General features: G+C 42.0%; 1 protein-coding gene across 3 annotated transcripts in view; it reads right to left on the bottom strand.

The window, feature by feature from the left end:
* ELF1 (E74 like ETS transcription factor 1) overlaps window positions 1-25955 on the bottom strand; it is a 222084-nt gene that overhangs the window by 83549 nt on the left and 112580 nt on the right. For all 3 annotated transcript variants that reach the window (XM_073614221.1, XM_073614222.1, XM_073614220.1), the window contains one exon: window positions 13757-13812. The gene's annotated coding sequence lies outside the window, so the exon portion shown is untranslated. The remainder of the gene's footprint in view (window positions 1-13756; window positions 13813-25955) is intronic.

The raw sequence follows: 25955 nt of genomic DNA, 5'->3' as shown, positions 1-25955 counted from the left end.
ACCGCGGCCCAGTCATGTTTTCTGCAAAAAAAAAAAAAATGTGCATACACCCTTTTAAAAACAGGTCCCACAGGGAAATCGCATGGTCATTTTGACCATGCAGTTTACCCGCAATCCCTGCACCCACAAATGTGCTGCATTTTTAAATAAATGAATAAATGGCAGCCCTGCACATTTTCTCACAGCAGCGAGTTTTCACTGCGGGTGGGGGAATCGCTGTGATACCCTCACCTGCAGCCACTGGCATAGGTGTGAACCAGGCCTAAGGCTAGGTTCACACCTATGCAGGTTGCAGTTGATATTTTCTGGTGCGTTTTGCGTTTTTTTGACATGCATTTTTGATGCGTTTAAATGAGGTATCTGTTGTCATGCAGGAGAAACCAGCAATAACCCCGGTCAGGTTTTTTTTGCCCTCTGATTTATCTCCACTTCCTGTGCCATAGCCAAAACAGGAAGTAAGAAGAAATCCCTGCAAATTAAGGGAACCCCTAAAATCTCAATAAATAAAAGTTAAAAAAAAAAAAAATTAAAGGAACCTCTTACGGTTCCCCCCAGGTCACAAGTACTAGTGGCCCAATTGGAAGATTTCCCCTCAGTTTCAATGATAATGGTAAACACGACAAATACAGAGAGGGTGAATCTATCTAATGGGGACACAGACAGCAATAAAACACAGACAGGTGCTCTAATCCATCTCTGCTTTATCCAAAGCTAAAAATAAAAAAATAAGTTTTGCCTTTAGTTATACTTTAAGCTTGTCATACACTGTTAGTTCTTTTTTTTTTTTTATTCGTTCAGCCATACCTTCCAACTTTCTGAGATGGGAATGAGGGACACCTAGTAGCAAAAGTATGCAGGCATATGACACGCCCCCTGCCACGCCCCCTTAAAGGAGAATTGTACTAAAAAAATGATTAGTTAAACCCACAAGTGCTTTTTTACCACTACTATTCTTTTATATTGGCTTTTGAAATTCACAAATGCATCAATTTAGAAATTGGATAAAAAAGGTTTAGCACTGGGAAACACGTTTTGATAGATAAGTAGTGCATTTTATATACAATTATATAGATCAGACCAAAATGAGGGACAAATGAGGAGGAAGGAGGGACAGAGGGACTTAGTTAGGAATGTGGGACAGTCCCTCAACATCAGGGACAGTTGTGAGATGTATCCCCCATCAACTAGTCCGGTGAAAAAGTCCCCTTAGCAACCAGTATGTGGAAAAGTCTGCATAGCAACTAGTCAGGTGAAAGGGTCCTCATAGTAACCAGTCAGGTGATAGAGTACCCATAGCAAACAGTCATATCCCCACAGCAACCAGCCAGGTGAAAGGGTCTCCATAGTAACCAGTCATATCCCCCAGCAACTAGTCAGGTGAAAGGGCCCCATAGCAACTAGTCAAGTGATAGAATTCCCATAGAAACTAGTCAGGTGAAAAAGTCCCCTTAGCAACCAGTATGGGAAAGAGTCCCTATAGCAACTAGTCCAGTAAGAAAGGCCCAACAGCAATCAGTCATATCTCCACAACAGCCATTCATGTAAAAGAGTTCCCATAGCAACCGCTCATACCCCCCAGAAACTAGTCAGGAGACAAAGTCTCCTTAGCAACCAGTATGTGAAAATAGCAACTAGTCAGATGAAAGGGTCCCCATAGCAACCAGCCATATCCCCACAGCAACCAGTCAGGTGAAAGGGTCTCCAAAGCAACCAGACAGGTGATTGGGTCCCCATAACAATCAGTCAAGTGAAAGGAAAACTAAAGCAAGCGGTTACACAATTGAGAACCTAAAGCAAATGGTCAGGTGAGGAGGCACCGACAACAACCAGTAAAGTGACTGGACACCCACAGCAATTAGTTACTTGCAGCAGAAAGAGAGTTACTGGTCAATCAGACACAATAAAAATGAAGTTTAGGTTTATCAAACAGCTATTTGTACCCACCAGAGAACTACTTTGTTAAAAAAAAAAAAAAAAAAAAAAAAAATCTGCAGATTTGTGATGTTAAAGGCATGCAAACACTCAACAATAGAGGAGAGCCATGGGCCCAGGATGAGGACTACTCAACCACATTGGGGTACCTTGTGAGAAGGTGATATATAGGCACATGCCATGACATGGACAGGTTCAGACCATCTTTGGTGCTGTTTGTGGTCCAGATGAGTGCATGCATGTAGAGCATGGCCTACTTTTAGTCACAATGTGGTCAGCAGTTGATTTCTCATCATGGCAGTGTTGGAGTTTGCAACCAGGCCAGGGGAAATGAGTTGGGAGGTATGCAGCATGACTGGAGGGGGGCAGTGTATGGGAGGGAGAAGAGTGACCATGAGTGTACTCAGTGTCAGGACAATGCATGGAGCATTTCTCCTACCTTTCTTTCAGAGCGGGAACAGCCTTCAGGGGAGACCTGGAGTTGGGGGGGCAGAGCTTAGGCGCGAGGAGGAATCCTCCTCCAGCTCGCACTGAATGCTGGGGCTCCACTCTACTCCTCGTCGTGACGTCACTGGTTGTTAAACGCCAGGCGGGCCATGCCTAGCAACCAGTTGTTTTGGCAGTTAGCCAGGCAGCGTCTGGGGGTGAAATGAAGCGGTCTTGGCCAGAACCAGTATAGCGCCAAGCAGTGAGGGACAGCGGCAGTGCGGCGGCAATTTTTAGGGGGCATCAGATCGGCCAATGGGGCAATTCCGGGACATTGTATTGTCCCGGAATGAAGGTGCCCGGGACGCGGGACAGACCTCCCACAGCGGGACTTTCACGGGCAATCTGGGACGGTTGGGAGGTATGATTCAGCCATTAGGCTGAACAGAAAAAAAACCTGAACCAATTCCTCCATCCACATAAATGAGCTAGATGGAGGACATTGTATTGTGACAGTGGATATACACTGATCAGTGACTGCAAGTGATTGGTTGCAGCTGCTGATTGAGGAACATTTAACAACGTGTCCCTTTTGACAGAATTTAATTTAAAGAATCGATTTCTGTTAAGCAAATGTCTCCTCCCCCAGTCAGTCCCATCCCCCCACAGTTAGAATCAACTCCCTAGGTAACACATTTAACCCCTTGATCGCCCCCTAGTGTTAACTCCTTCCCTGCCAGTGACATTTTTACAGTAAGCAATGGCTATTTATAGCTCTGATCGCTGTATAAATGTCAGTGGTCCCAAAATAGTGTCAAAAGTGTCTGAGCTGTCCGCCGCAATGTTGCAGTCCTGATTAAAATCGCATATCACCGCCATTACTAGTAAAAAAAAAAAAATAATAGTAAAAATACCATAAATCAATAACCTATTTTGTAGGCGCTATAACTTTTAATATATTATATTATATATTTTCAATATACGCTTATTGCGATTTTTTACCAATAATATGTAGAAGAATACATATTGGCCTAAACTAAGGGGAAAAATGTTATTTATTTTTTTTTTAATTGGGATATTTTTTATAGCAAAATATAAAAAATATTGTGTTTTTTTCAAAATTGTCACTTTTTTTTGTTTATAGCTCAAAAAATAAAAACCGCAGGAGGTGATCAAATACCACCAAAAGAAAGCTCTGTTTGTGTGAAAAAAATTATCAAAATTTCATTTGGGTACAGTGTTGCATGACTGTGCAATTGTCATTCAAAATGTTACAGCGCTGAAAGCTGAAAAGTTGGCCTGGGCAGAAAGGGGGTGAAAGTGCCCGGTATTGAAGTTATTAAAAAAGGAGATGAAACCCCAGAATTGAGTAGCCACAGCAAAGTTCCTGCTTCCCCACAACCTGGAAGTGTGAGCCGTTTCCAAGCCGGAAGGCGCCATCTTTCCAGCACCTCGCGGGTCTGAGGTTCTGCTTTCCTGCAAGGATCCACAAAGGGCTTCCCTTTCCACACAGCCTCTCTGCTGCCCACGAAGGGCTGGAGGATCTTTTACATTGGCTTGTGACAAGCTGCTTCATTCCTTTATGCTAATAAGTGTATTTTATCTTGTGTTTAGGATTTGAATACACAAAGGTTGCCTAGCTCCCTGTTCTTATGTTCTCTAATTATTTCCCTGTTTCTTTCACAAGATACACTAAATAACACTGCAATTCAGAAATATGGGAAGCTAGGAAGATCCTCATGATGTAAAGTTAATAAATTCACATGATTCAAATGTTTCTTATTAACTCCTTGCAAACAGTAGAGAGCTGAAATCCAAAAATGTCAATGGATTTGGAATTTTGTTTGGCCAGTCTTGTGAATCACACATCTGCCACACTGCACAGCCAGGAATATCACTGTTATTTCCTGGTCCAATTTGTGGCCTCTTGCAAGCGGGTGCCTGAGCCCATGTATCGTAAACTCCCATAGTATAGTATAAGAGGATCGTTTTACTTTTAAAGAGAAACTCCAACCAAACTGCTGTAAATACAATTATTAACTACAGTTTTACTTGTGAAAGGATTTGTAATTCTGTCCAGCCAGGCTTGAGATCTGCACAACTCAGCTGTCCTATGCAGCCAGAGAAGGGGACATTGCTTTTCCAATAAAGTTTTTTGTCACTGCTCAGCCTACAGCCCACTCACTGGACAATTAACCTGCATGCTACCTTCTGTATGATTAGCAGGAAGGACTCTAGGAAGTTGTAGGCCTCTTTCTAACCGGCACCTGAGCCCGTGCATTCTAAATTCTGGCATATTTTCGGCGCCTGGAACGAACAAGTGCTGCGTACAGCACCCCATAGACATGAATGTCTGTATGCAGGTAATTGCTTATATAGCATATGAGTCATACCTCCCAACTTTTTGAGATGGGAATGAGGGACACCTATCAGCAATAGCAGGCATAAGACACACCCCTTGCCACGCCCCCTTAAAAGAGAATTGTACAAAAAAAACAAAAAAAACACAAGATTGGTTAAACCCATGTGTTTTTTTTTTTTTTTAACCACTACTATTCCTTTATATTGGCTTTTGGAATTTACAAATGCAGCAATTTAGAAATCAGATGAAAGGTTTAGCACTGGAAAACACTTTTTGATAGATAAAAAGTGCATTTTATATACATCTATATGGATCAGACCAGAATGAGGGACAAATGAGGAGGAAAGAGGGATATTGCTCCAAATTAGGGACAGTCCCTCAAAATCAGGGACAGTTGGGAGCTATGTATGAGTATATGCTATACGGTCATTTCACTTAAACCTGTATGCTACACAAGTGTTTACATGAGCACCAGTGTATACCCAAGTACAGCCATTCATGTCTATGGGCAGTTGTATACAGCTCCTGCACTTTCCAGGTTGGGGGAATTAGCTGGAATTTGAAATGCATGGGCTTGGGTGCCTGTGTACAACTTCTTGGATTTCTAGGACAGAGGTTGTCACGTAAATTATTTGTCCAGTGAGTGGGCTGGAAGCAGAGCAGTGACAAATAAAACTTTATTGGAAAACTAGTGTGCCATTATCTGGCTGTGCAGTGCTGTGTAAATTGCAAGCCTGGATGAACAGAATTACAAATCCTTTCAGTTTTGTAAAACTGTATTTACAGCAGTTTGCTTGGAGTTTCCCTTTAAAAATAAAATGGTGCTCTTATACTAGGCTGTGACAAAAAACAGTATAACACTTTACACCTATATTCTATGTCTTATTGAACCACAATTATGCAATAAAAGCACAATAAAAGTCAAATTTTGGTCACCGTTAAAATTGGCATCTGCTGGTTTTACAGCTATTTATACTAGTTATTTCCAAGATGTAGTAGTGTGTAAAGGTTCATTTTTACAGCTGGAAAAAAAGGGCAATACATTGTCAATAGAAGTGCATATTTCTGTATCCAAGAGTACAGGTGTTTTCTGATTGGTGTAGAGGTGCAGCCCGTCATTGATTTGTACGGGTGGCTGAATGAACACACCTGGGACTCCCAGGCAAATAAATACACTCATATTTTACAGTGTACGGCCCTCTGTGTCCGTGTGAATGAGATCCAGTAATAACATGTACAGATACAAATACTCTTGTATGCTGGAGCAATAGGTGCTTTCCATTTTCTAGTTTGGACTAGTGGGGAAATTGTACCCATGTATTCAGGTGTGCTGCTAAATAGGTACACATAATCATCGAGCCTGCACAAGTGCCTCCATGGGAAGCAGATTCCTATGGGGGTGTTCTATCAGAATACCACTATCCACCAGAATATGTAACAGAAGTGAGGTTCTGTCACCGCCATCTTGGTACACCCCACACTCAGCCGCAATAAGCCTGCAGTCAGGAGGCAGACATCTTTTTACACCCACCGAAGTCTTGCATTTCACACTTATTTTTGCCAGTAAACTGAGCGTATATAGTGTAATACAGTATTGTGGAATCAGTGACAATGTTTTGATGCTGAATTTTAAAAGCAACGGCAAGCCTGCTGATCTCACCGGTTTGCTAATCTGACAGAACACCTCTGCTTTTAAAATTCAACATCAAAGAGTCTGACAGATTTCAAAATACTGTATTACACTCTATAAGCTCAGTTTACTGGTAAAAAGAAGTGTAAAATGCAAGACTTCGGTGGGTGTAAAAATATGTCCGCTGCCGCCTTCTGATTGCAGGCTTACTGCGGCCAAGAGAGGGGTGTACCAAGATGGCAGTGACATTACATATTCTGATAAAAACACTGGCACTCGCCAAAGAGGAGGAGCCAGGGGCATGGACGGGGAGCCCCAGAAGAGGAGAATCAGGGCAGCTATGTGAAATACCATTGCACAGAGCAGGTAAGTATAACATGTTTGTTATTTTAAAGGAAAAAAAAAACCCAAAGGTTTTATTGTTACTTTAACACATATTTACCTCAAAAACAGACAACCAGACAATGCCTTTCCCAATGAAAACAATGTTTTTGTTTTGTTTTTTTAAAATCAGATCCTTTTTTTTTTAATTAGATTTTTTTTTTTTTTTTTACAATTTATAACAATACTAATACATACATGCCCATCAAACAACTATAATTACATTTACAAAAAAAAAAAAAAAAAAAAACAATCCGAATAGACTATGCAACGTCCAGATTATGCATTCATTGTTACTTTAAATCCTAGGACAGAAGTCAAGGCCTTCTGTCCTAGGGGCTCCACAGCTCCACAGATTCAATTTAAAATAGAAGTTCAACTTTTCACAAAAAAAAAAAAAAAGGTGAACACCCAACCCCCCTTCCCCACCCCCTGCTGCACTTACCTCCAGGGGTCGTAAGCTGCCACTGCCCATGCAGCTGGTGCAGTGGTCCAGGGACTGGAAAGCCCTGCTTTTTTTCCCCTTCTTTCCTTAGGGCTCTCGGGACGGATCAGATTGATGCTGTTATGTGACCAATCTGAATCGATCTGACCCATCCTGGAAGCCCCAAGGAAAGAATGAGAAGTTGTGTATTTCAAATGCACTGGGTGCATGAGGAGTGGCAGCTAATCACCTATGGAGGAAAGTACAACAGGGATGGGGGGGGACCGAGTACAACAGGGAGGGTGTAGCGTGTTAGTACATCTTTTCATTTTTTTGTGAGACTAATGTCTAGTACACACGATGAGAATATCGGACAGATGATCATCCATTTTTTTTTCATTCTAGTCTAATATCGAAAACCAAAGTTGTTACTCATTAAGGTTCACTAAGGCTCGGTTCACACTGCCGCAACTTGGGGTCCCACTTGTGAGACCCCAAAGCATGTGACATGTGAAATCCCATGTTCGTCAATGAGAGCTGTCTTAATTAGCACTACTGAAGTCGCTCTGACTTTAAAAAAAGGTTCCTGTACTAATTCAAGGCAACTTCTATCAGATTTGTGCCCATAGACTTTAACGGAAGTCATCTCTAAGTCGGATCCTCATCTGTATTGAAGCAATTTGGATCCGACATTACAGGAAAATTACCCAGGCATTCCCGAAAGTCGCATCAAAGTAGTACTCAAGTCGCCAGCATATCGCCAGGAAGTCACATGGCAAAGTCGCACCATAAGCTGCGTGACTTTCAGGTAGCGGCAGTGTGAACCAAGCCTAAAGGATTTAGACATAGTTAATGTAAGGTTGCTTTCACACTGAGGCGCTTTATAAGCGCTATAGCACTAAAAATAGTGCCTGCACAGCGCCTGTAAAGAGCCTATCCTGTCACTCTGGCTTTTCACACTGGATCGTTGCGCTTGCAGGACGTTAAAAAAAGTCCTGCAAGCACCATCTTTGCAGCGCTGTAGGGGCGGTGTATACACCACTCCTAAAGCGCCCCTACCCATTGAAATCAATGGGCAGCTCTGCCGAACCACTGGCAAAGCGCCGCACTTTGCCAGCGGTCTTAACACTTTTTCGCCCGCTAGTGGGGGTGAAAAGGGCCCCACTAGGGGCCGAACAGCGCCGCTAAGACGACTAAAAATATCGGCGCTTTACCCCCAACGCCGCAGTGTGAAAGCAGCATTAGTTTTAAAAAAAAAAAAGGTGCCTGGTAATTCGCTGCTGATAAAAGCAGCCTTAAACGAATACATTCTAAAATATGATTATACTGGGAAATTGCTCATGTTTATATATAAATGCTCTATTCAGGTAGATCAACAGCATAAAAACAGTCATTAAAAAATAATAATCTGTTTTGGGACAAGAGTACATTACACTGAAGCTAGTCACATTATTTAGCTACACCACCTTTCATAAAGAAAAAGATCAAAGTGTTTCTAATTATATACAGAACAAGAAGGTTGATTACCTAACATTTAAGGTAAATGTCCTGGAGTCAAAGGTCAGCAATAAAGAATCCCATTATAATATTAACAAAACTAGACAGAGAATTCACCCAATATACACCCAAAGCAGAGGTACAATAACAATGTGTGTGCTCACAATGTCCAGCACAGCGTAACTAATGATACAACTCCCTTGTGATTCGTTTTTTTGCTCTTTAAAGCGGAACTTCACTTGCTCAGTCAACATTGACTATTTTTAATCCTAATGCTGCTACTAGCATTAGTAAATAGATAGGAAAGTAGATCATAGTTACTTGTTTTAAACTTTGTTTTCAAATTTCTTTAGCTACTTCTTGGTTTCCATACCCAGGCAAATGATGTCACACATCCCAGGAGTCTTCAGGAGAGGAGTAGGGGGTTCTCTCAGCTAAGCACACCCTCCCGCCTGCATGCTTGAGCTAAGGGCAGATGGATTTCAGGAAGTATATGCTACATGAATCATCTGCCCTTACTCACAATCGTCCAAAAATGCTAGAAGGTGTTTTTCAAAGTGATTTCTCAACAAAATAAAGCCTGGAGACATGGATGGATGGGAGAATTTGCTTTGAATATTAAAAATTCATTAACCGCTTGCCGACCAGCGTACAATGTACATCGGCATAATGGCATGGCTGGGCAAATGGATGTACCTGTACGTCTCCTTTAAGACACGGCTTAGTGGGCACACACGCACCCGCCGCGTACTCCGCGAGTGTGCCCGCGGGTCCGCCGAGGGCCCGCAATCGTGACACGGAGCGGCAGAACGGGCATTTCCCTGTTCTGCCTAGCAACATGACAGGGATCTACTGCTCCCTGTCATCGGGAGCAGTGATCTCTGTCATTTTGTAGTGAACCCACCCCCCCCAAACAGTTAGAATCACTCCCTAGGACACACTTAACCCCTTGATCGCCCCCTAGTGTTTAATCCCTTTCCTGCCAGTGTCATTTACACAGTAATCAGTGCATTTTTATAGCACTGATCGCTGTATAAATGTCACTGATCCCAAAATAGTGTCAAAAGTGTCCGATCTGTCCACCACAATGTCGCAGTCACAATAAAAATCGCAGAATGCCGCCATTACTAATAAAAAAATAAAAATAAAAATGCTATAAATCGATCCCCTATTTTGTAGACACTATAACTTTTTGCGCAAACCAATCAATATACGCTCATTGCGATTTTTTTTTACCAAAAATATGTAGAAGAATACATATCGGCCTAAACTGAGGAAAAAAATGTAATTTTTTAGGGATATTTATTATATCTGGCTCTAATCACGTGCTTCAAAAAAATTAAAAGCATTGGAATCCATGCGTCTGGTGCCCCGCATGTAGATTGGGGGGGCCGGATGCATGGATAGGGGGGCGGCGCCCCTGTGCCCTGCGCATTACCGGCCGCCACTGGTGAAATCAGAACTCTTGATTAGCATACTTGTTCCTGATTAGTGACTAATGGCCCGTACACACGATCCGCATATCGTACAAAAACGATCGTCCGAGGAAGGATCGTCCGATTTTCGGATCGTGTGTACACTACTTTTGACAGCCGGTCATGACCGTTCATCCGATCGGGCATGCACGAAAATTGTCCTCGTACGATTCCAGATCATACGATTTTCGGTTAGTCAGTATAGTTGTCGTCCGAAAATTCAATACAAATACATTACAACACATGACATCACTTTCGATTTTTTTTTTCTGTCGTACGAGAATTTTCGTGACTTTATTTAGCTATTCCATTTCTACCTTCGACTATTAAGCGAAAACGGTCGTACGATCAGTCGTACGATATTCGGATCGTGTGTACGGGCCATAAGGGTCCGTTAACACCAGCTGCAGTGTGTGACAGGAGTCACTTTGGGCGGGGTGCTTGTGAAACCCAGCTTACCTTGGAGAGCTCTGGAATCTCTGTGGGACTGCGTTGGCAGCACAGTCCCACTGCAAGACAAAGCAAAATGTCCGGTCTTCATTGTAGCCGATTCACACCACTGCGTTGCGGTAGAGTGCAGGCAATGTGCGCTGAAAAAAAGTACTGTGTGCAGTACATTTATCCAATGCAGCGTGGGTCACTGCAGGCCAGCTGATAGAACTCTATCACATGTGTGACATTTCAATAAAGTTAGTTAGAAAAAAAAAAAAGGGTGAACAATGCATCAACACTGTGCTGGTCTGGCTGGATTGCAATGCACAGCAGCTGCTGCGTTGCAAGGCAGTGGCTAGTATGAATGAGCCCTAAAACCTTTGAAGCTATCATATCAGCATTATAGCCAGGTAACTAGACTTTTCAGGTGGTCAGCAGTAGCTGCCGACATGTTTCCTTTAATACGGGTTCGCTTTAGCCATTTTCCCTATATGGGGTGGCATTACAGACTTTTTATCTTACAGACACTTGCTTGTTTTTTTGTATTGCCACAATTGATGTTTTGCCAAAGTACAAAACTTTTCCATGGAAGCTTTCACTAACAATTCATGTATAATCCACTATTTTCTTTGGACAGAAGCTAGTAAACATTTCTTTTTATTGCCTGTCTGCCTTTTTCCTCATTGCGACATAATGGATGAACGGTCATAGGAGGCCCAGGCTGCAGCCAGTGGAGGAGATCCCCAGCTGATCTCAGGCACTTAGTGCTGGATATACAAGAGGGCGAGGGGGGCAGCTGGCCCCAAGTTGTCATCATTTGTTTTTTTAAGTCATTTAGATGCTTTCCAGTGTATTTTTAAACCATACCCAGAACGTATGTCCAATAATTGCCTTGTGTTCCAAAGGCTCTAGTTCACACCAGTGCAGGCAGTTCCAGTGCTTTCAACAAAAAGTACAACCTGCTGCAGTTTTTTTTTTTTTAGCTTTGAATGTGTCACAGTGCATCTAAATGCATGTAAAAATACAAAAATTAAAAAAAAAAAAAACACAGTTGAAAGATTTTTCAAGATTTAAAATAAGAAAAGAGAAAAAAAAGGCGCTTCAAAAATGCAATAAAAAACACCTAAATGCACATGCAAAATTGCACTCAGAATGCTGAAATCATGCTGTGAACCAGTCCCTAATGTTGTTTGTTACTAATTAAGGAAGATAGCATCATGTGTGTCATTGAATGTCCTGGATATGGTCATTCCAAGATCAAAAAGCTTTATTGTGCACCCATAACAATCAGTTGAAAGCATTAGTCTTGGACCTCTCTGAGCAGCTGAAACAAGGGCATTATAAATGATTCAGTGTGTTCAGTACAGTAGCGATGTGGAGTTCAGCGGGAGGAACCACTGAGCACAGAAGGGGACCAAGAGATCAACACGCCAGGAAGTGTCAGTTTCTCATCCTACTTCAAAGGAAGATTTGCCCTCAGTGGAACAGATTGGTGGTCGAAGAAGTATCCTCTTTTGCAGAGAGAGTTTTGTAATCATTTTTATTTACCCAATAAGATTACTTCAAGTCTGTAAAGGGGCTTGATAGACGGCTTAGTGAATATGGTAGCCCAAAGAACCAAGCTGAGCATTTTTTTTTTTACTATACCTGTAAGGCAATAATTCCACATTGGAAGAAACTTGGAAGAAACCTTTGTCTCTTTCATTACAAGCCTGGAAGGGACTAGTGAATGCTACACTCCCAAGACCACATAGCTGAACTGAGGCTGCCCAAAGTTTGAGAAAGTCTGGGGCTGATGGACCTCCTCAATTGAGAAGAATGGTTAGTCCTACATGGGTGTCTGCTGGGGTTGGGTACAGTATGGGTGGAGTTGGTTGTCCTTTAAGCGCGTAATTGGCCTGCAGGCTATCTGCTTCCTGTTTTTGTACATCGGCTGCGATAATATGACCATAACAGCTATCTTGGTTGGTGGCTACCCTATGTGGGGTCCAAATTGGTTTTTATATTACTGTCCTGAACATTTTTGCACTGTATGGTCCACTCTTATCTCTGTTTAGGAGGTGGGTGGGACAGACTACTATCACAGAGAGAGGCGGGGGATGGGGAGTTTTCTATGGAGGTTGAGTGGTCCTGCATGATCAGTGCTCTACTTCCCCTTTCTTTTTCTTCTTTTACTATTTTTTTTTTGTACTTGGTTTACTGCTTTTTTTATTGTTTCATGAACAAACCTCAATAAACAAAACAAAAAAAAGTCTGTAAACAATGCATTTCTTTAGGCACAATTTAAAGCCATCATGCTAATAATGTGAAATGGAGACTAGCGCGCCATCATCTGGCTAGATAGACGCTGCATAATAGTAAATTTAATATATTTCATAACTATTAGGATCAAAAATATAAAAATGTTTACTTTTATTTTTTTTGTCCCAATAATGAGGAAAGAAAATATGTACTAAAACAGAGACAGTCATTAACGGCCCCTCCTTCTGAAAATTCTAGTTACCTGGCTCAAACGGATCACTATGAGGAAGCTCCTGAATAAGAAATTCTTACTTTTCATTGAGTTTTTGTGACCTAAATATTTGTACTAGAAAATTGAGAAAGGTTACCCCAGGGATTTTATGGGTGGGGGGGAATAAACATATTTTTGGAAGATGTTTGATTAGTATGGAGTGAATGATAAGTGATATTAGTAAAAAAAAATACTTTATTCAAAAATTATACAAAATAATAATATTCCAAAAATGTTTACTTCCCCCCCCCCCCCCCCCACCCATAAAATCCCTGGGCTAACCTTTCTCGATTTTCTATTATTATTTGGGATGAGGTGAGGGGTTGAATACATTTGGATAATCTTGCTTTATGCAGTTGGTAGTCTGTTACGATATTATCTTAAATATTTGTACTAGATCAGTGACTTATACTGAGAAAATATTAAAGCCAGAGGGTTGCATTTTGAGAAGTGTATCAGCAATGAGAGGCCCCATATTTTTCCCACAAAAGGTTTACTTTTAAATCGCTAGGCCAGAAAGGGGAAATCTCCCTAAAATGATCAAAAAGTGAAATACAAAACCAACAGAAAATAACATTTCTTCACTGTATACATTAAAAAAATAAAAAAAATAAAAAAACACCAGTCCAACACAGAGTATCTAAACATAAAAACAAAACAAAATAGTAATAAAAATGCGGCTTACCAGTCCTCGGTTGTGGTGGCTGCGTCCGTTTTCTTTTTTCAGGCTATGTACATTTTCTGCAAATACAGAAAATTGACATCTTGTGTAAATTTCTGTGTACTGAACTGAAAACTCAGTGTTATCAGCTTTCCAAGCTTCTGGGGGCTACATAGCAACACCACTCTATGTCATGGAAACTGGGAAAGCAGGTGTTTGTAGTGCAAATCAGGAGAGAGCAGTCCTAAAATGTGGTGGCAGTATTAGCTTTTTTTTTTACTATATATTAATCTGGTGATCCTGCCAGTAACACTTATGTCCTAGGATGACAATGCTCACTAGGGTCTTATTTACACTTCTGCTGCTCTCTAAATTGCTATCCACATTCAAACCGCTCTTCAAAGAACATTTGACGGGCAATAGAACACGTCCTTACCACCTATCAAGTGCTCTCTGAAGAGCGATACTAATGTTGATCGCACTTTAGAGAACAACGCTAGTGTAAATGAGGCCTTGGTGAGCATTGTCATTCTAGGACAGAAATGTGATACTGGCAGGATCACCAGATAACAATTCAGTTAAAAAAAATGTAAAAAAGAAAACTAATACTACCACCACACCTAAGGACTGGTAAAATGTAGTCGATTACATTAATGATTTTGACTTTGGATACGCATTAAACACTGGTACTGCACAAAAAGAACATAGCACTTGCATTATACTTGAATACATTTTACATAGGGGTGGTATTGTCTCCAGTATTTCTGATAGGGATGCTACACTTCACCAAGTGCTTATCAGTCTCTGGCAGAAAACATTGTGTGCGATGTGAGACACATGACCAGCAGCTCTTTACAAATGTAGTTATGGCAAAAGCCTGCAAAATTTGACCCATTTATTCATGAAAGCATTGTGTGCCTGCAGTGATCCAGAGACAGAAAAACACATGATTTATGGACTGCTGTGATTCTTCACAATCCTTGGAAACAGACAGGAATAAGACTAGTCCCCACAGCTGTTAACCAGGAGAATCAAGACATGATGCTATTGGCCAATAAAAACGACATGCTTCCCTTACACTTGCACACTAGACTAGGTATTTTATTCACCCTTGCATCTTAGCCTAACAGGTAGGATGGCCCATCAGTCTGCTGTAACCATCAGACCAGTGGTCGCCAACCAGCGATCTGTGGACCACAAGAACATTTTGGGGGTCCCCAGGGGTTCTGCCACAAATCAACATTGTGGTGGATGTATACTGCCCAATGTTGTTCTCAATGCGTGCTGACAGTCAATGCTGTCAGCACACATTGATACCTGATGCCTCCTCTCTAGTTCTGACTTCTGTGAACTCAGAGGGAGGCGCTGGGAGTACTGCAGAGAGTGGGAGGTGAAGAAGGAGGGGACTTCCACTGGCAGTGCTAATCACAGACTGTGGGAGGGAGCACAGAGCTGCAGCACATGGCTGGATGAGGAGGTGCGATCCAATGATGAGTCTGTGTAAAGCCTCATATACACTGAGAAAACCAGACGAAAAATTCCGCTTTCGCCGCAACTGTACGATAATCTGACCGTTAATACACAGCTTTCGTCCGACATTTTCCGAAGGGACAAACACGAAAAATCGTACGATTCTTATTTAATTAGTACAGTTCTCATCCAAAAATACAATACAAATACATTACATCACTTCCACATTTTTTCTCTGTCATACAAGATTTTTCATACTTTAGTAACCTATTCGCATTCGATATGGAGACTTGCATGCACGATCATTCGTCCGATAATCTGAATATCTTACTAGGCTTAAGGTGGTCCATGAGGTTCAAAAAGGTTGGTGACCACTGATATAAACATCTATTTTACTGCTGACATGATGATATCCTATTTGGATGAAGTTTGAACATTTGCAACTTTCAGATATGCATGAAAAGAACCTATGAACACTCTCACTAAATTTACCCGTGCTAGAAAACAATATGGCCACTGAACTTTGAAAAATGCTAGTTGCCTGACAGCTAGGCTAATCCTCTGATTCAGTACTTTTGAAGTTAATGATCTGCAAAAGCTGTCAGCTAGTAAAGTTTGAGATCATTGTTGACATACGTGTCCTGATCACTGACATACGTGTCCTTGTCAATTTGTCCAACTGGATTTTAATTTCTCGTATGGCCATTCCCGCTTGACAGAAGTCGATCTAAGGATCGACTTCTGTCAAACTGAAATGTTGGAAAGCTTTTATCGATCAGCGGCTGCAGTGACTGATCAGTGTATTCTGACATTCCCTGAGGAGTCCCCTGCTGTCAGAATACAATCACAGAGCTGGGAGGGAGGATTCCTCCATCTACCTTCCCCACTGGCTGATTAAAAAAAAAAAAAAAGTCATCTATGGTCAGCCTAAATTAGGATTCACCTCTCTTTGAAGGGATTGCCTCTTACTGCCCCTTACTGCCAGCTCTCTTCTGTGCCCCCCTCCACGGTCACTGGAGTGCTGAGCTGTGGAGGGGGCGGAAGTGGTCAGCTCAGGCTCTCAGCGGCTCACTGAGAGCCTGAGATGGGTGTCGGTCCAGGGATCTGGGCAGATCCCGACTCTATGGTTGTGATGATGCTCGAGCCTGGAAGGACTCTGTGATGTCAGCAGAGAGCGGACTTTAGCCCGCTCTCTGCTGAAAACGAGTCACAGGAGTACAAAACAAGCCGCACTCCTGTGATCCATAGGAGAAGTCCAGCCAAACAAGCTTTGACTGTACTTCTCCTTTAAGTACAAACAGTCTAAAGCCGGGTACATGCGTATCGAAAACTGGCTGGTCCTGTTGAACAGAAGCTGGTCCATGGTCATGCTAGAAAACCTGCAGAGCTGATGGCAGAGGGGGGAGCCCCGCTTTCAGAAAAAAAGAGCGCAGCGGGGGACATGGTCACAAAAGTGGACTATAAAAATAAAAAAAGGGTTTTGGATGAAATTGGGCTTTAAAAAACTCTAACTTTATGACATTTTCATTTCGAAAATCACTGTTTTTGTATCCTTTTTTATATCTCAGTGCTGCTGATCTTCTGCAGACTGATTGCAGCCACTTCTTGTAATGCCACAGTTCCTACATGGCAATTCTCAGGACAGGATTCCTGGTGGTGACTACAATAGACCATATCTTTACAATATGTGCTATACCTTATTTTAGACCCTATGATTCATCACTGGATCCCTGTACTTCTCTCTGCAATGCAGGCAGATCAAGGCTGTTTAGAAGGGCCTGCAAAAGTCAGTGCAAGACCAGAATTTAGCTTTACGTTTTCCAACGGTACAAACCAAAAAAGTCATGCGACAATCTTGACACGTCTGAAAACATGATCCTTTCTTTGTGTGTATAGGAAAGCTCTTATCATCGGCTTTGCACCTGCTGATCATTTTCTGAACTGCGTTTGCTTTTTAAAGTGGTTGTAAACCCTCCCTACTTACTTTTAACCATAGGTAAGCCTAGAATAAGGCTTACCTATAGATAGTGGAAATATCTCCTAAACGTGCGCTGTCTATGAGATATTTCACTTGTAGTTCGCCGATGATGTAATTGGCGCATGCGCTGTGAAGAAACGGACCTCCGTGCCGTTTCTTCCCCCAGCGCGTGCCGTTACTGACGGCTCCCGCGTGCATGCGTGGGAGTGACGTCACGCGGCTACAGCCAGTCAGAGAGCCGGAGTCCGTGGCCCCCGGAAGGAAGAGGGGACAGCGATGGATTCGTTTGCAGGTAAGTGTCACATAATGGGCTAGTATGCGATGCATACTAGCCCATTATGCTTTTAAATTTGCAGGCTTTGCAGGCAGCAAAAGAGGAAGTAAAACCCATCAGGGTTTACTTCCTCTTTAACTGAAATATTAAGAAGTCACTGTCATCATTTGCTCTTTCCATGTAACATTTGAAAATCAAACAAGCAGCTGCAACACACATTCCAAACTAAGGAATTTTCTTATTAAGCACGAGAATATAATAAAAAAAAAAAAATATATATATATATATATATATATATATATATATATATATATATATATATATATTTTTTTTTTTTTTTTTTTTTTTTTACAGCTACTTCCAAGGACTCTCCCTGCCTGCCAAGGGATTACAAGGTATTCCCCCTTCCTGGAGAGCCGTGCGGTGTGTTGGGTGTTTTATAGCATCACACTGCTCCCTTTTTTGTTTTAACTTCATTTGTGGTGCACAAACAGACACTTCATAAGGCTCGATTCACACCTATGCATGTTGCTTTTGAGCGTTTTTGGAGGTTTTTTTTTCATGCTTGCCACGTTTTTGAGCAGCGTTTTTGCCGCGATTTGCGTTTTGCGTTTTTTATTTATTTTTTTTTTTTACAGTTTTTTTTTACAGTCTAAAAAAAAATAAAAAAAAAAAAAAAAAACGGCAAAACGCTGCAAAAACGCTGCAAAAACGCTGCACTTGCGTTTTTGATGCTTGTCCATTGAAATCCATTACATGCAAAACGCTGCATTTTGCATGAAAAAAAGTCCCTGACCCTTTCCAAAAATGCAGAGGTACAAAAAGGCATTGATGTGAACATGTTCCATAGGAACCCATGTTAAAAAATTCCCGTGCATTTCTGCAAAATGCAAAATGCATCAAAAAACGCGCTAGTGTGAATGGTGCCTTAATAGCCCATTTAGGCCTGGTTCACGCCTATGGGTCACGTTCACATCTGTGCATTTTATGGAAAGGGCCAGGGACTTTTTTTCTGTTTTTTGGTTCCATAAACTTCAATGGATCAAAAACGTGTATTGAAAAACGCAAAATGCACCCGGAATATGCAAACTGCAGCCTGCATAGGTGTGAATCAGGCCTCACACCAGATGCAGTTGGATGAGTTTTTGACTCATTGCAACTGCATAGGCAGTGGCAGTTCAAAATCCAGGTTATCCTATGGGCATAGTTCACACTATTGCAGTGCAGTGAAAAAACAAAGTACAGCAAGCTGCATTCTTTCACACTACACAACACATCACACAGTGCACATAAAAGTCTAAAGAAAGAAAGAAGACAGAAGTGACCTCCAAGGACAAACACGGATGGAAAAATGCGCATCAGCTGCATGTACACACACATCAACTGCATATAAATGTGCATCAAATGCATGTACAAGCATAATAATAGAATAGAAAACTATTGTTTTTCAGTATGTCATTGCAGTTACCTGCGTTTTTCTTTGAGGAATCAATTCATATCTTCTCTAGCACTTTAACTATTACAGGGCAACAGTTCACAGATAGCAGCAAATCCCTGCTAGGAGTACGGTTTTAAAACTTGTGGGTTTTCTATGAATAAAATAATTGGCTTTCTTATTAACACTTGAAAAATATCAAACATTCTACACTGAAAATCCCATTAAAAATACACATGCCACGCCTTTCCCATAAGACATCTCTGTCCAGATTAATTAATCTTACGATGGCTGGATATTTTGCAATGAAGCTTGCAGTCTTTGCAACATCTGTAATTGCTGGTGGTTCAACTGACAGGAAGCACAAACACAGATATGCAATACAAGCGACAAATATTTCCTGCCTTTCCGGCACCAGTTTTAATTCTTTACTAGATAAAATACAGTTATAGAACACACCAAAAAAAAAAAAAAAGGATGACAGGTAAATATAGACTGACTAGAGACTACATCCTTTTTTAAAAGAACAAAAATTGTTTATTTGTGACATAGATCATATCAATGTTTTAAACTCTATAGAATGACAGCTCTGTCTATAATATACGTATCATAAAATCTGTCTTCTGACCCACATGTGTAAAAACACATGCTTGTGATTACTGGCTAAGTGGTTAGCACTTCTGCAATACAGCACTAGTGTCCTCGGTAGAGGTACGCAACTTCACTGGTCTCATGATTCGATTACCATTATCATGTCAACAATTCAGTTCCGCGATGCATCACGATAACTGCCCATGTTTTGCATCAAAAAAATACAAGCAGTCAGAAGAACTCTTTTTTTTTTTTTTTTTTAATTTATTTAAGAACAGATAAAAAAAAAAAAAAATAGACAACACTCCCTGAATACAGCAAAGTCTAAACACAGCAGACAACAAATTAAAGAGGGGCTCCCTCCCAAAATACCGGAGGAGATGGTCAAAGACTGCAGACATACTACAGGAGAGGTTTCGAGAATGCAGACATGATACAGGAGAGGGTCAGAGACTGCAGACACAATACAAGAGAGGGTAAGAAACTGAAGAAGACCTACTGCAGGAGATGGTCAGAGCCTGCAGACATAGTCCAAGAGAAGGTCAGAGACTGCAGACATACTACGGGAGATGGTCAGAGACTGCAGACATAGTCCAAGAGATGGTCAGAGACTGCAGACATACTACGGGAGATGGTCAGAGACTGCAGACATACTACGGGAGATGGTCAGAGACTGCAGACATAGTACAAGAGAAGGTCAGAGACTGCAGACATGATACAGGAGATGGTCAGAGCCAGCAGACATAGTACTAGAGAAGGTCAGAGCCTGCAGACATAGTACAAGAGAAGGTCAGAGACTGCAGACATACTACGGGAGATGGTCAGAGACTGCAGACATACTACGGGAGAGGGTCAGAGACTGCAGACATACTACGGGAGATGGTCAGAGACTGCAGACATGATACAAGAGAGGGTCAGAGAATATAAACATACTACAGGAGACAGTCAGCAAAGTAAGTATTAGATCTTTTTATTTTAGAGAGAAAATAATAATACCCTTTAGTATCACTTTAACAAATCACACTATAATATTAATTAAAAAAAGTACATATTCTCCTGGAAGTACACTATATACACTGCAGAGGGGAAAATATATGCAGCTAAAGGTAAATGTATTGCTATTGGGTAGATATACTATTGGGTTATTTGCTGCTGAAGATAAATATGTTGCTGATAGAGAAACACAATGCTAGATGAAATATGAAGCTGACAGTTCTGCACCTACTTGCCATTGCTACCATATCCTTAGGTAAATGACAGTTATTATATAGCCATTGTTAAACAGAAAGAAAGAGACCCGTGCCAGGTTATTGTCCTTACTCGGGTCTCCGGCAGACTGTAACACGGCGACACTGGGCGGCTAAAGATGACGTCAACAACTAGGCAGGAAAAGAGGGAGTGGCTAACGCCAACAGCTCCTCTTTTAAAGCGCTCTTCTTGCTATGAGGAGAGATGTCATCTGCCAATTGATGTAGCCGATCGTAGCATCGATGCAGAATCGCAGACGGCTGAAACTCAATGCATCCATGCTACGATTATATTCTGCACCCCTAGTCCTCGGTTCTAATCCCAATCAGGACACTACCTGCACGGAGTTTGCATGTTCCCCTTGAGCTTGTGTGGGTTTCGTCTGAGTATTCAAATGTCTTTCCACATTCCAAAGACCTGCTTGGAGGATAATTTGCTTGTGTAAATTGGCCCTAGCAAGTGTGCATATATGTATACATGTGAGATAGGGACCTTCGATTGTATACTCCTTGGACGGCAGGGATGGACGGTAATGTGCAATATGTACAGCACTACATTAAGGGCCCTTCTGTTCTGATCAGCAGAGGATCTGTGAGCTGATCCACTGCTGATTGGAGCAGAGCAGGCAGATGACAGGTCCGTGTCCGTTCAGTTTATGCAGAGCAGACACAGACAGAACCCACACTGCTCTATGGGAGGCCAGGAGTAAACAGACTCTGCTGTCCATTTATACCCAGCTGCCTCTGATCCGGTCAATCCAAACAGAAGAGAATGCAGTGCTTTTTTAGCTGGGCCTGATAGGTCCTGGAGGTAGACTTGTGTCTTTTAACACCCACCAGTCCATAGGAATGCATGGACCTTCTGATCAGGTCCACCTGAAAAATTGACAGGCAGACCAGATCGGATCGCCCATATAAAAGGGCTCTAATTGTGGGCATTGTATAAACACCCACAACAAATTAATTATAGCCGATTTTCTTACTAATAGTGCATAATCACTGGCCCCTTATGCACATTTAAAAAAAAAATGTGTATGTCACATCACATATGCCATTTTAAAAACAGGGTGCTCGACATGTCACATATTCCCCAAGTGCTGCCCCAGAAAATGTACTTTGCTACAAACAGCTAAGTAATGCATTGTTGCCTTACATTGCAATGACGCAGCATGCTGTGTTTTTGACACTTGCATTGCTCTCCCTGGCATGGGAATTGAATAATTTCAGCACACAAACTGGAATATATGCACCATGATAGCAGCACCCACGGGAGCATATGAGCACCATGAGATTATCTACTGCCTCTCAAATTGAGCTGCCTAGCTACTGAACTCTACATTACTGTGCCCATCTATCCATATACAATAAGTAAAATGCCCAACTGCCCACAATTATAATCAGGGAGGGCCAAATGTTATGCATCCTGATCTTTTGCAGTTCCCTGACATGACCACTTTGAAACAGAGAAAAGACCAAGCGGTCCATCAACTCTGTCAGTTTTTTGTTTTTGGGGTTTATTCTTTATTATACACATTTCATTTTGTTTTGTTATTGTTTTTTTCGTTAACTTTTTTTGTCTGTTTGCGTGACCATGACATATTACTATAAGAGGGGATTGCGCAAACCTAATCATCATACAGTGTAATTAATATGAACCTTATAGTATTAGTCCAACACTCCGTGAAAAATTGATTGATAAAAGATAGGAAATCAAATAATCAATTTTTCACTGTGTTGGACTAATATTATAAGATTCATATTAATTACACTGTATGATGATTAGGTTTGCACAATCCATATACATATATGTAGTGGCCGCATTTTTGCTGAATAATTAATGCTGTGTTATTCTGTGTACAGTGTTATAGCTTAGTATATAGCACCATCTAGTGGTCAAAATATGGAATGGACTGCAGTTTATTTCATTATTCAGGAAGTGTTTGACTGTTTACTTTGGAGAAGAATTGACCTACCCAGGATGCCGAGTGTTTTTACCCAGCAACACTCATGCACTGAACTGCATGCTGGGTAGGCTATTTAAGGCCCCTGCGCGGAATCTTAGGTCTCTTGGGAACGTGTGGCCTGCCTGTGAGGATCTGTGTGGAGGTCTCCAGAGGAGCGCGGCCTACACCCATTGTGGAGCGATCCGATCAACGATCCTGCAGCATATCAGTGAGCTGGACAGACGGTGAAGCGTTACTGGGAAGGATCCAGTGAAGCCTGTCGGAGCCATCTGAGGGTCCCAGAACATCTCGCTGAGCGGCGTAGCAGTGTCGGCCGGCCGGAAACAGGACCGCGTGCACCGGAGTAGAACTGTTATACCCTGCAGACCTGGTTGGGTGAGAGGGCTGCTGCCCAAAGTTTCATTGACGCACGTTTACACACTTGCATCTATAACACAGTGCTGCTGGGACCTGTAGTCCCACAGAGGAGATTCAAGGGATTAAAGATTGAGTTTAATATAGGCCTCAAGCCTGCACTTCACTACAATTAAAGCACTGTGTTATACCAAGTTACTTACACCGGAGCCAGTTGCAGTGCTGCCGCACCACAACAATGGTTCAACATTCAGTTTGCTTTGACCCGGGTTTTGTTAACCACAGGATTACAAATTAACCTACACATAGCTAGCAGAAGACAGAAGAGAAGAAGGAATGCCTCTGTTAACGCAAGGCCTTGCATTCTACTGTTCCACAGGGTTATTGTGATATAAAGTAGTGGGAGCTCCCTAGCAATTGTGCTATGCTTTATTAAATTGCAATTGTCCCTTTTACATAGACAGAGCGTGCTGAGGGTGGGACAGTGCTCATAGTGAATTCAGTTTCACTCTGCCATTAGTCCCATCTAAAAGACGCAATTCTAAGAGGTTAATTTAAACAACTTTTATTTGTGTAGTGCTGTTGTGAACTAAATTTGTTGGCTGACTATTGTAATTACTATTTTGAAGCAGATACAGTAAAATCTTATTCTTGTTTAAGTACTATTGTGTGAAGTGTTGTTTCCTATGAATTGCTGACCAGGTGGGGAGCTGGAGGTTAAAGGTAAAGACAAAAGGTATACTATATTATCAATTGTGGAATTGTCTTTACGTTTCTGCTGCACACTAACATTACACTACGGCTGTGTCAAGGGGACCAAGTCAAGTTATAGGGGGTGGTAAAGCAGAGTACAGGCCCAATCAAATAACAGCAGCTCCTTCGGGGGTCAGTGCTACACGTATATTATTTTTAATATTATTATTACACACACAGTATCTAACAAAATTGAGTATACCCTTCACATTTTTGTATATGTCTTATTATATCTTTTCATGTGACAACACTGAAGAAATGGCACTTTGCTACAATGTAAATTAGTGAGTGTACAGCTTGTATAACCGTGTAAATTTGCTGTCCCTTCAAAATAACTCAACACACAGCCATTAATGTCTAAACCGCTGGCAACAAAAGTGAGCACATCCCCAAGTGAAAATGTCCAAATTGGGCCCAATTAGCCATTTTTCCTCCCTGGTGTCATGCGACTCATTGTGTTACAAGGTCTCAGGTGTGAATGGGGAGCAGGTGTGTAAAATTTGGTGTTATCGCTCTCACGCTCTCATACTGGTCACTGAAGTTCAACATGGCACCTCATGGCAAAGAACTCTGAGGATCTGAAAAAAAGAATTGTTGCTCTACATAAAGATGGCCTAGGCTATAAGAAGATTGACAAGACCCTGAAACTGAGCTGCAGCATGTTGGCCAAGACCATACAGCGGTTTAACAGGACAGGTTCCACTCAGAACTGGCCTCGCCATGGTCGACCAAAAAAGTTGAGTGCACGTGCTCAACGTCATATCCAGAGGTTGTCTTTGGGAAATAGACGTATGAGTGCTGCCAGCATTGCTGCAGAGGTTGAAGGGGTGGGGGTAAGCGTGTCAGTGCTCAGACCATACGCCGCACACTGCATCAAATTGGTCTGCATGGCTGTCGTCCCAGAAGGAAGCATCTTCTAAAGATAATGCACAAGAAAGCCTGCAAACAGTTTGCTGAAGACAAGCAGACCAAGGACATGGATTACTGGAACCATGTCCTGTGGTTTGATGAGACCAAGATAAACTTATTTGGTTTAAATAGTGTCAAGGGTGTGTAGCGGGAACCAGTTGAGGAGTACAAAGACAAGTGTGTCTTGCCTACCGTCAAGGATGGTGGTGGAAGTGTCATGGTCTGGGGCTGCATGAGTGCTGCTGGCACTGGGGAGCTACAGTTCATTGAGGGAATCATAAACGGCAACATGTAATGTGACATACTGAAGCTGAGGGCAGTATTCCAACATGATAGCGACCCCAGACACAACTCCGACACAACCACTGCCTTGCTAAAGAAGCTGAGGATAAAGGTGATGGACTGGCCAGGCATGTCTCCAGACCTAAACCCTATTGAGCATCTGTGGGGAATCCTCAAATGGAAGATGGAGGAGCGCTAGATCTCTAACATCCCCCAGCTCCGTGATGTTGTCATGAAGGAGTGGAAGACGACTCCAGTGGCAACCTGTGAAGCTCTGGTGAACTCCATGCCCAAGAGGGTTAAGGCAGTGCTGGAAAATAATGGTGGCCACACAAAATATTGACACTTTGGGCCCAATTTGCACATTTTCACTTAGGAGTGTACTCACTTTTGTTGCCAGCAGTTTAGATATCAATGGCTCTGTGTTGAGTTATTTTGAGGGGACAGCAAATATACACTGTTATACAAGCTGTACACTCACTACTTTACATTGTAGCAAACTGCCATTTCTTCAGTGTTGTCACATGAAAAGATATAATAACATACTTACAAAAATGTGAGGGGTGTAGAGCTGCGCGACTAATCGTATAAAGATCGCAATCTCGATTCACACATACACACACACGCACCCCCGCGATCTCCAGGCTGGATTAACTCGATTTTCCCCGTTCCCCGTTGGAACCACGGAACCAGCGTGGAACGCAAATGGCGCCGATATCGGAACTGACCTCAGCAACTCGAACTGATGTCAGTCAGCAGAGAGCATAGTGCCCGACCTGGACTGCGCAAGCGCAATCAACACGCCGCTCGCTCCCGATGCTCGGGGCTGGTTATTCATTTAATACAGCAAGGGGCAGATGCTTTTCTCAAAGGGGCGGAGATAGATAGATAGATATCTCTATCATTTTTTTCGCTATTTTTTATATTCACATATTTTTTGTTAATCACATTCACATCACTATTTTG

Source organism: Aquarana catesbeiana, linkage group LG02, assembly GCF_042186555.1.
Source record: "Aquarana catesbeiana isolate 2022-GZ linkage group LG02, ASM4218655v1, whole genome shotgun sequence".
NCBI lineage: Eukaryota > Metazoa > Chordata > Amphibia > Anura > Ranidae > Aquarana > Aquarana catesbeiana.
The sequence above is the reverse complement of the archived record's forward strand: the minus strand, read 5'-3'. Positions and strand labels throughout refer to the sequence as shown.